Here is a 16,063-nt window from a genome sequence, read left to right as displayed (position 1 = left end):
TCCTTCATAGATGTCCCTCCTTCCCTATGGAGCCATGGATCCTTATGGAATTTGTCCCTCCATCTCGATACATGCATCTTATCTTTGTAACAGACCCAGCAAGTTGCAGTATGTTTATGACCCCCTCCCCCCCCCCCCTCGGCACTCTCTATTTGCTACAATGTAGAACAAATTGTTGCCGATTCCACTCAGCTTCAATTAAGGGTGTTGTTGATCATACGCAATGATGAAAGCATCCCCGATTGGCCATACCATTGCAAGGAAAGGGTCCCCTCGCGACAGGAGCAGTGAGGTGGGTGTCATCCACCATAGCTGGCCACATAAAATCGATTGAACAATTGAATCCAAAATGATGCCTTTAAACTATAATTGTTAGGATGATCAAAGAGAAGCCCCCGCGATTCCTCTTTCAATCTCTCCCCTCTTTCTCTCCCTCCCCTCCCAATCAAATTCACCATTGCATTCTCTTCGTAGGATGCGAAAACTCAAATTTGACATGGATTTTGAAACACATCTTCTACCATTAGTTACGTAATCATAGATCCTCATATTCTTTTTCCTTGATTTTCTCGAAAGCCTTGCATGAGTCACAATCTAAAAGTAGTATGACAAAGACTTTCTTAAACATGAAAAGGCTTAGAAGTACGAACACAAAACAAATGGGAGAGGATGATGGCAGAATTCACAGGGTTTTGGAGGATAGTTCGTTGAAATCAATGACCTTGGGAAGGCAGTTGGCAGTTGGCCAAGATTGTAGTTAGAGAAAATCACCACGTGGTTAGAGGAGAAGGTCTATATGAATGCCACGTGGCTCAACGTATGAGCTACACGTCAATCTTAAAAATAAGATATATAAGATAAGAAGATATATAAGAAGAAGATAAGATGAGTTGCATAGGCGGGGGGTTCCAATACTTGATTAACGTAGGCACGGGGAGGCTCGAAGATGGAATTAATTTTTAAGGGGGGGCATACCGTGGAGGCTTCAGGCTTCTTCTAGAAGCCTTTGCATCCAGAAGCCTCTAAAGGAGAGGCGCACTACAAAAGGAGGAGGAGGGGGGGTGCAATTGATGGGGGCTGTGAAAGCCTCTCAAGAACAAAGAGGGAGGAAGGGGGAGAGGGGGGGGTGAGTGGAAAGCAGAGAGAACGAGGAAGAGAGGGAAGGAGAGGAAGAGTGGTGGAGAGGGAGGAAGGTAGCAAGAGAGGGGTGGAGTGGCGATGGAGGCAGAGGGGCATGTCTAGATTAGGCTAATTTTTTTTATTAAATGTAATGTGGGTTGTAAACTTAGGTTGATTTTGATTAATGTGTTCTTTGTGACTAATTAAGTAATTGTGAATAGGAGAAAGGGGAGAGAGAGCTGCGTAACTAATTAACTAGGGTGCAACCCGTGGCAAGCCCCGATGCACTTGCTTCTTGTATATTGTAGCTCATCCCAGTTTAGTTCTTGCTTCTCAATCTCTTTCGAAACTATAATTCGCTCATCAACCCAAAGCCATCAAGTGCAAGAAGGTCGTCCCAAAATTGGATGCGCAATGGAGAAATTGGACATTAGAAGTGATGGTTGTATGATTTCTCCAATGAACAACAGACCCAAACAACCAAGCAGGAGATTGGCTCGTTTAGAGTGCATTAAGAGTGGCACGGAATACCTTGTAAACATGAAGCATGGTAAGCGTCAGCAGACTATCTTGCATTGGGTGACCATAGTTGAGAGGAAGGATGTTGTAGAAATTCTTTGCACGAATCAAAGCTTCAAAAGCAGGATGAGACTGAATGAAGAGGATGCACAAGGGAAAACAATGATGTAGTATGCTGTGGAAGGGGAGCTATAGGAGATTGAGAAGCTACTGATGGATAATTCGGAAGTGAAATTGTTCATGGAAATACAACATAAGGATCATCAAGTGTATGTCGATTCTGCGAATGCTATCCTAGTGGGGGCAGGCATCATCGGCAGTGTCACCTTCGCAGGATGGCTTCAACCTCCTCTCAACTATCATGCCTACTATGACCTCCCCGCGTTCCCCTTCCCTGCTCCATGGCCACCGTCCTCACGAGTGCCGGTGTTGTCATCCCCTTGTCGGACATTTTCATAACTACCGCAATCTAGAAGACTTGCTACGCCCTTATCGCGGCCGCTATATTGCTTGGCTTCTCTGTGGTCTTTGTCGTTTACTGCCTTCACTGCAGCGGGGTTTGCCATTCTACCGCCCATGCTGAAGTATCAAGCAAACATGGTCTGCTCATCCATCACGGGTGGTCTGGTTTGCATCGCGATGTTAGGTTGATTCATCAACAGAGTCTACTATGTTCTTCGCTATGTGTTCCGTCACTGTTCTCGAGACGAGTGAGGTAAGACGAAGAAGGCTACATGCCTAATACGTAAGGTGGGAGGAAGGATGCCAATGGGACGCGGAGTGAGCTTGACCACAACACGGTTGGGGAAGCCCCTTGATTTGCTTGTCAGGAGGCGTGAGGAAGGCTCGTGAAATCTGTTCATTTGCATGTCAAGAGGCTTTTACACTTGGAACGCGCACATACAAATCATCCATGATCCAACGGTTCAGAATTCGTAAATCAAATCCAACGATTGAAAATGCTCCAATCGTCCTCCCACAAACCTCTCCTTAGAGAGAAAAAGATTAATCGGATGTCACGAGAGCATATATCTAGGACAAGAAAAGCATAAAAAATGGAAAGGGTGTGCCCTTTCGTCGGAGGGCCACATCACAGCCAACACAAGTAAATCAACAATACGCAGAGCCAGAGCGCGATCGATTGTGGCACCATGGCCTCGCAATGTGGCGATCATCAGCACGCTGGTGGCGAGGTCCGAGAGAAGACGCACATCTCCTGTAAATCGCCCAACTCGCGCAGGGATCAGCAAGGACGCAGGGAAATGGCGGCAAGCATGGCTCAATCTCCTCCGCTGCAGCTATGGCGACCCACTGCTAATCTCAGCCTCGACACGGTTAACGGCCTGCCGCACAAAGTAAAACGCTACTACCAAGACATTCTGGGCTGGGGCGACGCCTTGCCTGGCTACGCAGCCGCAGCTTTGCACATGGGCGGGATCGAATACCTTCGCTTGCTACAGGCGTACCGCGACAAGCAGACCCAGACCAGCCTTTGGCAGGCTGCCTACATCAAGGCCTTCTGCAATAACTTGAGAATCTTTATGCGGGACTACAACCGCTGGATGATGCAGCATTGGCCTCAGGCCATTGAACAGATCTTCCTGTACCCTTCCGCGGATGAAACATACGAGCATCTCAGAGAGACTCTACGCTTCATGAATGACTTCTCCGTCCCGATCAGAGAGGCGATCTACATCTTCAAAAAGATACAGCATGCGTGGTGACGCTAAAGTTTGAGATTTGCTTTCTAACTACGCACAAGCTTTAAGAAATTATACAGAACATACTAGCAAGAGTTTTGAGTTTTCTCCGGAAACGTTTGGTCATTGTAACATCCAAGTTCGTCACAAACAAATTTTAGAATTACGAAAGAAGCAGAATTAAGATACGGGCAGAAAGGAACTTTTATCTTCGAGGCACAATTTGTATGATACCCATTGAAAAAGGTCTAGAGATATGGTGCATCCATGCAAGCATTTTTATGAATAACCCATGTTCTCGAAGCAGAATTAAGGTACGAGCAGAAAGGAATTTCCATCTTCGAAGAGGACATTATAGAGATATGGTGCATCCATGCAAGCATTTTTATGAATAACCTACATCATACAATCCGAGAAACATTTTGACTTACATGACGTCTAAATGCTTGACTCCATTAAATAAATACTCATCAAATATGATTAGCTTATGTGAATGTACAAAGGGGATATGTGGTCACTATGTACCCCAAGCAACATGGTAGGTTCGTTATGGAACATGATTTTTTTAATTTGGGGGACTTTTGGGCCATTTATGGACACGAAGGTATGTTAAAAATAATTGAAACTTTTAAAATAAAGATTGCAAGATGAATACTTCATTAAAAAAAGTTAAATTTAAAATTATAGGATTTTAAATATGTGCTCACTCTCACATGTTACATGGATTTTATAGAGTGATGGCCTTGGGATTTAAAATCAAGATTCAAACATGTACAATTACTTATACAAGGGGGGATCAACAAATATGTAAAAGCATGTAATTTTTCAAATACCGGAGTCTTCTAAGTACATTCTTGCTTGGACGTGCCAAATACACACCTAGAAAGTGACCCTCGTGCTTGTGCAATCATGTGATGAAAATTAAGCCATGCTCAAAGTTTTCAATGGAGGTTTAGCCACGGAAAAATAAGGTTTAAGCAAGTTTAAGTTTGTAGTACAATTTTACAAAGTGTGCATGACACCACAAAGCTAGGCTAAGGATTCACAACATTTGTTAATTACTTTGAAATAATAATTACTCTACTAGAAGCATCCATGGAAATATACATAATTTGAATTTCCAGACCTCATAAAGGAAAATTTAACAATTTTTCATCAGGTCAAATGAAAAAACACACATTATTACCCTAGTACATTTATCCATATCAAAACCTAAAATTTTATATGGGATTACACAAATGAAAGTTCATGCTATTCCTTTTATGAAAAGGCATTGGAAAACCATTTGAATTGAACGATGAATTCCTGCCCACATACATACCTATCACCTTCACATTTAAAACTCTCTCTCTCTCTCTCTCTCTCTCTCTCTCTCTCTCTCTCTCTCTCTCTCTCTCTCTCACACACACACACACACACACACACCTTCCTATGGGAGAGTGGTGGATAGTCCATTGAATTGTCATTGGGATTGTGAGAACTGGTGTAACTTGAAGCATGAAAACTTGGCATGGGCATGCTTGGAATAGCCATTCTTGGTATAGGTCTAGTATGGGTCGGGATGGTTAGAATTAGCATGCTTGAAGCTTAGTTAGTCATTCTTGGGGGCATGTAAGAGCTATAGGTTCCCCATGTAAATGTTGCCTCTGGTGGGGCACTCTGACTTGTAAGTGGAAAAGGAGGAGCGGTAGTATTTATTTGTGATGTGACACTCTAACTTTGCATAATCCTTGTGAGATGATAAGAAGTGTAGTGTGAAGAAGTGTTGAGCCCCTCCCTTCATTGGTTCTTGATGGACCATATTGGAGAACCAATAAGATGCAATTAATGATGCCATTGTATCAATGTTGTAGGAAAACTCAATGGGTCTATTGGCAACTCCATTCCATTGGCCAATCTTGGATACCTATCCCTTGGATAGGATGTGGGCTAGGGATATGTGTAAGAGTTGGATGTGCTAAAAAGATGATATGTCATCTCAAGGTGGAGTTACCTCACACCCATGCTATACCCAAGTTCCAACTTGGCTTTATTTCTCAACTAGAGAGCGAGATATTTGACTCTTAGTGCAGCCAAGTTCTTGCAATGCCTTCATATTGCTCATAAGTTTTGTTGATGAAGGATCCCTTATTGGCTGCTACACCCATATCTGAAGGACTTGGTTAGAGATCTACACTCCAAGAGTCACTTGACATCAAGTCCCAAAGGGACAAGGGTCTATGTATACAATATGAGCTAATAGTAGACTGTCTTGACCTCAAAGATGAGGGACCAGGGGGGTATCTAGACAACCCATAATTACATGCACTATCCTCTGGTTTGAGGCTAGCTCTAATAGCTCTGCCTAATATGAGGTGCATGTGAGAGGTCAACCCAACTTAGGCATAGTGTGGCACAACTTTGTGAGTACTAGTACGGGGTTTTGCAAGTCCACATGTGGGCATAAGAAAAGAGCTCCCACCGGAGCTAGAGATTGCCCTATGCCTTGCAAATTATCAATAAGGGCCATAGTAGTGGTATAAGCAGCTATGGTAGTAGAAAGTGGGTGATCCATAGGTACACACAATGATTCGGGATTGTAGCAACTTGTGCTTATTTTCCACTAGATAGGTGCTCAGTTTATTTGTCATATTGCACTAGATATCACTAGTGTAGGTTGTACCTCAACTAGATTAGTTTCTTTGTACATGTGTAGACCATGGTTTGCAAGAGTTTTTCCTTAGACTACCTAAGTTTGGCTCCAAATGTTAAGATTTAGTCAAATGACGTCTTTGGGTTACTTTTGCAAGTCCATGCATGGACTTGGAATCAACTTAACTTGGACCAAATTTAACATTTCAGAGTGTGAGGTGATAGAGTTTCTCTTGCTAATGATGACAATGTTACCCTAAATCCCAAGTACTAACCCTAAACTTTTGGGATTTATAACTCTCTCCTATTTTGAGTTTTGGATTATTTGTTTCCCCACCCTCCCATTAAATGTGCCCTTTTGTTCCCTACCAAGGTTCCCTCCCAAGCCTCCCATTTCGAGTTCCCTCCTAACTCTCCCATTCTGTATTTCCTCCCTCCCTCCCATTTCACTGCCAACCCTTAGATCATGTGTTTCATCCCTTTTTCCACCCATTTTGTGCTCCCTCTAGGCTCCCTCCCAACCCTTACATTTTGAGTTCCCTCCCATTTTGTGCTCTGCACTAGCTTCACTCTATTTCTTGAGCTTGTCATTGCCTTGAGCTGAAGACATTCAAGATTACCAACAATGAGCACTGCAACCATTGCATTTGCTGAACACCTAGCCAAGGTGCAACATGTTATGGGAATCTTAAATGTTTCACGAATGAGTGCTCATAAGTCATCTCCAAGCCTCCTTCTAAACCCACAAAAACCATCAACGCTTGAAACTCTAAGTTATGCAACTCAAATAGGTCCATGCTAGTCCTAGTGGTGAGAACAATGATTCCATGCCTTTTTGGCCCTATTAAGAGTCCATGGGAAGGTGGTGATTTATTTGCTAATCATGCACTAAATGGGCCTATGCCCTAAAATCCTTTATTGCGGGTCAAATTGACCCTTGTAATGTGTGTTTGAAATTATTTCATGGCTACTGTTATTTAGGTTTGTTTTACTTTTTATCTTGTATGATAGCGCCTTTATTAAAAGCATATGATATTATTTATATATCTGAAGGTTGTGAAGATAGTGGGAGAGAGGGAAGGAGTCTCACTTGCGGCTTTCTCACATGCACAATGGGGGAATACACACAAATGTGGAGGCTGAAAACAGTTTTCCTCTTCTTAGTTGTAAAAGCCAAAAAGAACTCTAGTATAAAGAAATAGAAGAACCCTATATGTGGGTCTCAAACCAAACTCAACTAACTAAGGTGGCGTACTAACTGAGCCACAAACTAGAGTAGATAAGGATAGCTGTCATCCAGCTATTATTCATGGGCCACGTACCAACCGCATCTTCATCTAACAAGTCAGTGACATAAATGCACAACGGTCACCCTGGCATATCGCGAGTGGAGCTCGATATCTCAACACTCCCCCTCGAGCTCAATCCCAATTCCTGCACACCAAGCAGGTCTCTGAACTTGCGCAACTTCTTTGCGCCCAATGCTTTCGTGAATATGTCAGCTACCTGATCCTCTGTGCTGACATAAACTAGATCAATAAGACCTAGTAGAACCTTCTCCCGCACATAGTGATAATGCACCTCAATGTGCTTTGTCCTAGCATGATAGACTGGGTTCTTTGCTAAGTGTATACTGCTCATGTTGTCACAATAAATGACAACTGGCCCATCTGTAGACTGATGCATATCATAGAGTAGCTTATGCAATCAAGCTACCTCACATGCAGCCATTGCTGCACCCCTGTACTTAGCCGCTGTGCTTGACAAGGCAACTGTAGGCTATTTCTTGCTGCTCCAAGTGACTGCAGCACTCCCAAAAGAGAACACATATCCATTGGTAGATCGTCTATCAGAAATGCTACCAGCCCAATCAGCATCAGTGTATCCATGCAACTGTATCTGAACCCGAGCCTCATAAAATAGTCCATGCTACAATGTGGACTTCACATACCTGAGTATGCATCTAGCCGCATCCAAATGCGGTTTCCTTGGAGCCTGCATAAACTGACTTACCAATCCAACAGCATAGCTTAAATCTGGCCTGGTAATAGTTACATAAATCAAACTTCCTACTATGCGTCTATACATAGTAGGGTCTTCCAAAAGCTCACCTGCATCTGTGCTCAGCTTCACATTCTGCTCCAAAGGAACTGAAATAGGCTTATAGCCTGTCATCCCATATTTGGACAGCATGTCCAATCCATACTGCCTCTACAAGAGCTGTATCCCACTTGGTGATCTAATCACCTCAATGCCCAAGAAATAACGCAGCTCTCCCAAATCCTTCATCTCAAACTTCTGCCTCAATAGCATTTTCACATGAAGGATATCTTCATCACTGTCACCTGTGATGATCAAATCATCAACATAAATGACAAGTAGCATAATCCCTTTCTCTGTTTTTCTCACATAGAGTGAGAAATCTGCCTTGGAAATCTGAAAGCCAATAGTGACAAGATACTGTCCTATCTTGTCAGACCATGCTCTAGGTGCTTGCTTCAAGCCATACAAGGCTTTCTTCAACCTGCAAACAAACTCAGGATGAATAGCATCAACATAACCTGCTGGCTGCTCCATAAAGACCTCTTCTTGCAAATCACCATGCAAGAAGGCATTCTTTACATCCATCTGGTGTAACAACCATCCCTTTGATGCAGCCATAGTAATGGCTGCTCTTATGGTTGCCATCCTTGCAACCGGGCTGAAAGTTTCTTCATAATCAATGCCATATGTTTGTGCATACCCCTTGACAACTAATCTTTCCTTGTATCTATTCACAGAACCATTTGGATTGTGCTTGATCTTATAAACCCACTTACAACCAATTGCATTCTTGTCTTTAGGCAAAGGCACCAATTCCCATGTAGCATTTGCTTCCAAGGCATCCATTTCTTCATCCATGGCTTTCTCCCATTTTTCATTTCCCATGGCTTGCTCAAAAGAAGTGGGTTCTGGTTCCTGTATCACTTTGACCATATAAGCATAGTGAATGGCTGTAAATCCATCATATTTCAACCTATCCACAGAATACCTAACCCTGGTAGACTTGCGCAAAATAGGCTCACTTCTAGTGCTCTCAAAACATTGCTGGTCTTCCTTACTCCAGGTGTAACAACATAAGGAATACCCAACTCATCATCAATGCTCTGTTCTGAGCCACTGGATTCACCATCCACATAAGAGTGACCTGCATTCACATCAAACATGGGCTGATCTACCTTCTCTTTTCCTTTTTGTGATACCTGCATACCACTCTTTGCATTGCTTTGAGGAGATTCTCCTAAGAGTCAATCTGCCTATCCATGGCGAAGTATGTGAAGCACTGCTAGAGGACAGTGCAGGTCCACTGATATTTTGTGATTGCTGCTGTGAATTTTGTGCAGCATTACCATTTTGTGCATCTACATCAATTATTACATTTACTAGTTTATACCGATTGCTCATCTCATCAAAAACAACATCTCTGCTCACTGTGAACTTACGTGTAGAAGGGTTATAGCATCTATACCCTTTCTGCTACAGAGAATAACCAATAAAGACGCACTTCTCAGCTTTTGGATCCAAGTTGGACCTCAACTCATCTGGCACATGAACATAGGCAATGCAACCAAAAATTTTCAAATGAGAAATGTCTGGTTTCCTACCAGTATACATCTCCTCTGGCGTCATGCCATGTATTGCTGCAGTGGGAGTCCTGTTCATTATATAAACTACTGTAGCAACTGCTTCAGCCCAATAATAATCTGGTAGATCTTTTTCATTTAGCATGGCCCGATATACCTCTCCAATATGCCTGTTTTTCCTTTCTGCAATTCCATTTTGCTGTGGGGTATGACTGCATGAATATTGCTGCTTTATACCATGCTCCTGCAAGAACCTTGCAAACTCATTTGAGAGGTACTCTCCCCCTCCATCTGACCTTAGGCATTTTATTTACCGGCCTGTTTCTTTTTCAACCATAGCTTTAAAAGCTTTGAAGTGCCCAAACACTTCACTTTTCTTTTTCATAAAATACACCCAAAGTTTTCTGCTGAAGTCATCAATAAATGTGACAAAATAGTGACAGCCTCCAATAGATGCAGCTTTAGTAGTCCACACATCAGAGTGGATTAATTCCAATGGCTTTTTACTCTCTTGAACATGCCTAAGAAAAGGTTTCCTTGCCTGTTTCCCAAATTGACAGGCTTCACAAACCTTGTGCATTTCTGCAACCTTGAATTTAGGCAATCCTGCAATAATATTTTGGGCTTGCATTGATTTAAGTCACTGTATATTAACATGACCAATGCGTTTGTGCCAGATATCAATATCTGCAACTCCACTGGTCCCATGTGCAAACATTGCTGCACTCAATTCAGGCATGTCCGCATCCAGTGTAAACATCCTGCCCTTCTTCTTTCCTTTTGCTATCAAGCAATCATTATTTTTCATATCCTCAACAAAGCATCCATGAGGATTAAATCTGACCTACAAGCCCTGATCAACCATTTGACCAATAGAAACCACGTTCTTGGTGATGTTCGGGACATGAAATACATCAGACAAGTATTTCTTTTTCCCATCCTGCATAGACAAAGGAATTTTACCAATCTGCACAATAGGATGTGCAGTATCATCACCAGTCTCCACAAATCCTGGCTTTTCTATTTTCCTTGCATCCTGCATTCATTCTCATGACCTGTCATATGGTTTGACGCACCTGAGTCAACATACCACACATCATTTCGTTCTTCTGCACTTGTCACAGAGTTGGTCATATGCTGCACCATAAATAGATGCTCATTTCTGTCATCACCTTGTCTACTGGAAGATGCATAATTGCCTTGCTGCAATTTTCCATTCATAATGTCATTCTACTTTTTGTAGCAGTCCTTAGCCATATGACCCATTTTACCACAATAGTAGCATTCAACATTGCTGTTTGCATTTTGGCCTCTCTGCCATCCACCACGGCCTCTTTGGCTCCCCCTGCCTCTAGAGTTACCACGTCCTCCTGCATAGGACTGGTTTTCTTGAGTTTGCTGCATATTCTGATTTCTACCACGGCCTGCAGATCGGCCTCCTCTACTTCTGCCTCTACCTCTTCTAGCATTTGAGTAGAAGACCGTTTCTTTTGAAGTTCATCCTGAAGAAGATGCACCCCCATTTATCTGCTCTTCAGAAATTAGAAGAGTAAACAACTCTTCAAAATCAGGAAATTTTTCACGGATGGCAATGGATGTCTGGAGCTATGCATAATCCTTTCCTAGACCATTCAAGGTCACAGAAACTAGATCATCATCTTCCACTGGCGACCCAATGGAAGCAAGTGCATCTGCAATTTTCTTCACCTTCATGTGGTAGTCATTTATGCTCAAATTCTCTCTCTACACATTGTGCACTTCCTGTTTGAGCTGCATTTTCCTGGCTTGCATATTTGTGCTGTACATTTTTGCCAAAGTATCCCATGCCTCCTTTGGCGTACTTGCATCCTGAATATGCACAATCATAGAGTCTGAAATACTGATAGACAGCTAGTACATAACTTTTCTAGCTCTCTCATGCCATCCTTTAAATGCCTGCATTTCTTGTTGATTGGGAACATTAGGAAGAATAGGTTCTTCTTCATTTCCTGTAATGAACTCCCAATAGCCTTTTCCCATAATGAAATTCATCATTCTAAACTTCCATGCCTGGAAGTTGTTCTTGTCAAGCTTTTCAGTGACAATCTGTGAAAGAGAATCAGATGCCATCACAGAACACTGCAGAATATTCTGTCATTGCAAAAAACACAACTTTTGCCTCACACGGGCAGATCTACAAAACTGACGAAAGTGGTATTTCACCACACAGTCACTTCCTAGTGACGATTTTGCATCAACAGGCAACAAGCATGATTCTCCAACTCCCAATATCTTTGCACGCAAGCATACGATGCAATTTCTGTGGCAACTTTTCACCGACTAGCCGAGCAGTGGTTGCACAGCAAAAACAGGGCCTTTTTCTGAGTGCCTGCAAAGAACTTCCACCTTTAAAACGGGGCCCGAAATGACCTCGAATCAGAAAAATAAAGTTACCATAGGCTTCGCCCTCTTCCATAGCATATACTGTGCTCTCGCAACACCGCGAAGGGCGTCTCAATCTGAGACAATGCACTCTTGCACTTCTGGCTATGCTACCTGCAGAGATTTGCTCCCAAACTCGAAATAGGAAAGCAACACTGGTCCTCTTACCAGGAAACCGCGAACTTGGTTTACTTTCTTGAGCTCCTTACCACGAACAAGGCTCTGATACCATGTGAAGATAGTGGGAGAGAGGGAAGGAGTCTCACTTGCGGCTTTCTCACATGCACAATGGGGGAATACACACAAAGGTGGAGGCTGAAAATAGTTTTCCTCTTCTTAGTTGTAAAAGCCAAAAAGAACTCTAGTACAAAGAAATAGAAGAACCCTATATGTGGGTCTCAAACCAAACTCAACTAACTAAGGTGGCATACTAACTGAGCCACAAACTAGAGTAGATAAGGATAGCTGTCATCCAGCTATTATTCATGGGTGGTGTACCAACCACATCTGCAGCTAACAAGTCGGTGACATAAATGCACAACGGTCACCCTGGCATATCGCGAGTGGAGTTCGATATCTCAACAAAGGTATCCACTCACATCTCACTCATATTTAATGGTCCTTTGACCTCTCCTCTCTCCTCTCTTTTCACTCATCTGTTAAATTACATGGTGCAACGGAATAGAAACTGAACAAAGAATAGAGAGTACTCAACAAACTGGAGATGAACAAAATTTTCCTTCAATACTAATGTAGTACAGATGATGGCTTCATCCACCCGTGTGCTCCCACAGTGAAGCTTAGATGGCAATCTAGACAGATACTAGGTGAAGTGCTACTAGTTGGAAGATCTCTACTGGAACAATGGCTTGGGGAGGTCGCCTCTTTATAGCTATGAGGGTGGTAGTCGGATCAACGTAGTCGGTGGAACCGACCAGTCAACCTAGTCGGTGAAGCTGACCAGTCAACCTAGTCGATGGAACCGACTAGTGATCCATGGAATATTTAGGGGATATTCCCTATACCGTCGCCTCAAGGGCTCTCACCCCTGAACCCCCACCAAGGGGGGCACTCACCCCCAGACCCTAGCGAGAACAAGGGGCTCCCACACAATCACCTTTCTACTATCAACAGTCTCATTGTTTGATAGATCTCATTTGACATGCAAGTCAGGATCCATCCAGTGTCCTGGGCTCACACATGGCTTCTCCTCATATGGGAGCCTTACAACTTGAGCACCTTGGACCACTAGTGGTTACTAGAAGGGTGGGGCATTGAGCATATCCAACATCATCTACCTTTCCCCATATTTATTCACCTTCTCTTGCATTTTTCTTTTTCCCTCTCCATCCAATTTACACCTTTCCTTTCTTGTTTACAAGTTATTGGAAAAATAATTATAATATTTATTAAAGCAACTTTACATTTTCTCCAAATGGAGACTACAAGGATGTTAGTCATAGATCTTTTGAAGGGGTTGGAACTCTTGAATGAGTTCACCTTGCATTTTCGATGTGCTACTTTTGCAGCTTAAGTATCTAGATCAAGACAAATTATTATGGGTAGGCTAATTGAACAAATTTCACCTTGATTTATGTTGGGAGTTACATGGTTAATAAAGATAGAGCAGTGTGTTATCGTCCACAATCAGAACCTCTTGGGATTGCTCGCCCTACTCCTCGCTCCTCGCAACTCCACTAGATTAATAATGCTCCCCTCTAATACCATGATCAAAAGATGCTTTCCACCTTGCTTATGGCATTACTTGCACATTCTAACATGTACATGAAGACCAGTGTCATCCTTGCTTGCATCCCATGTATACACTTGATCATGGATGCCCATAGATATGATGAGTAGATGCCGGGTTTCTTTAAGGCAAAAACTTGATTTTTACAACCAAATCTAAGATATAAATACTGAGAGATGATTTTGAAATTCAAATGTTGGGATTTTTTTTTTTTGAACATTTAGTCTTAAAGTAGGCAAGCTAGGACCCGAGCTAAACCCTAGCCCAAGTACCTCATTCTCTTTAGACTTATGCAATGGATTTTGTCCTTAGCTACTTGTCATGTCTATGTATATTAGGACAATGAGCCAGAGGCAGATGAGGGAAAGCTTGATCTAATGTATCATCAAGACCCAAGCGATGTTGCCAATTCAACACTCTTGTGTGGCAATAGCCATTGAACAAGTTTTTGCACGATGTCTCGGAAGGCATTATCATCCTTCCCACAATATAAGGAGGATTAGGGATTCTTAATTTTCAACTTTAGAGAAAAGCACTCCTAGTCAAGGCCTTGTCATAGGTTTAGCTCTAGGGGACTAGTCATGAAAGCAATTTTTGATCCATGGTCTTTTGAAGTGTATAGCCACGGACTATAGGCTAGTGGACATGTAGTGTCAGCTAGTTTCTTGGTGGATCATCACTTCCTTCCCACTTCTCTAATGGTGAAGAAGATTATATAGATTTGGGATCACTTTTATCTTATTCTCATCTTTACAATACTGTCCACTAGGGAGGAGATATCTAGACAAACATGTTTCCACAACACTCTGGCACATACCAAGATGTTACCCTTGGCAATGAGTATCGATTCAAATTAGCATGATAGTATGCTCAAGGGTTATCCACACCATTGGCTACTAGTTCAAGGGAGGTCAAGGGATTACATAGGACGCTATGATATGTGGATATGGACCTCTTGTACAAATGTTTGGCACAAGACTTCATGTTATGAGATCCATTTCTTAGTCCTGGATAGTGACTCACATATCTTGAGTATCTTGAGACTGAGTTTAGATGGTCCAAATGCTTTAGTGAGTAGGGTATATGTTTAGGAGTGAGGGGAGGGCCAACACCTTCGTACTTACTCATATTTTTTTTCAAAAACTTCTCACGTACTCACACATATGTAGTGGATGGATTACGTTGATCTATATTGGTAGAGAAGTAGAGTTATAGAATGCTTAGGGAAAGTTTGTCACTTGATCCACTCCATTCTCTAGTGGTAAAGGAGCCTAGGTCAAAGTTGTGGAATATTTTAGGGAGACCTCTTACTGACTTGGATTGTAACCCTGATGATTGGTCATGGCCAGCACCCATTGCTTTAGCTCCTCTGGTACCATTCTTTTAGTACTCCACATGGACTAGGTATAAGATTCAATGAAGATAGGTCAATCACTTACCTAAAATGGTTTAGTATTGGCAAGAACAAGAGGATTTCCCAAAATCTCCTATTGAGTTTTGGGACTCATTTTTTGGGTATTAGTAGAGCCAAGACACTATCATACTTTCTTTGGCTTACCGTACATAGAGATATTCCTATGAGGACTTGGCCACAATAGATGGGCATGCCAATTATATGTATGAGATGCTAGCTTGAAGAGAAACCTAGCAAGCATTGCCTTTGGGAATGTATTAGGAAAAAAGGGAACTCATTTTGGGGACCTATAAGAAATTCACAATTTTTTCTTTTCTCTTTCATTTAAAATATGCAAAAATAATAAAATACTCAATACAATGTATACAATAACTACAAACATGTCAGAGGATGGATATCTTTTGTAGTCATAGGGTGATCTATCTTTTTGGTCAATTTTGCAACCGTTTGGGTGATCTATTTAGCTCCTTTATCAAGAACACATAACTAATCTCACCATACCCTTGTTTTTCAAATATTCCAAAGCTTATTTCCATCACCCACACTTTGTTTTATAAAAAGGTGATGAGATTGCAAAGCAATGGGATAATGTTTCTCAAAAAAAGGTAGCATGCAACCACAACACTATAGAATGATCCAACAAGAGATGACACCGTTATATTGATTTAGCAGAGCATTGTGAACCTCTACCAAAACAATAGTATGTAGGTGCCATGCAAAGAGAGAACATGAGGAGAGAAGGCTTACAGGACCATGGAAAATGAAAAATGGGAAAAAGCCATGGATGAAGAAATGGATGCCTTGGAAGCAAATGCTACATGGGAATTGGTGCCTTTTCCTAAAGACAAGAATGCAATTGGCTATAAGTGGGTTTACAAGATCAAGC

The sequence above is a fragment of the Dipteris shenzhenensis genome, chromosome 19 (genome assembly GCF_047967505.1).
Source record: "Dipteris shenzhenensis isolate YYH24624 ecotype China chromosome 19, Dip_SZ_1.0, whole genome shotgun sequence".
NCBI classification, from domain to species: domain Eukaryota; kingdom Viridiplantae; phylum Streptophyta; class Polypodiopsida; order Gleicheniales; family Dipteridaceae; genus Dipteris; species Dipteris shenzhenensis.
Note: the sequence above shows the minus strand (reverse complement) of the source record.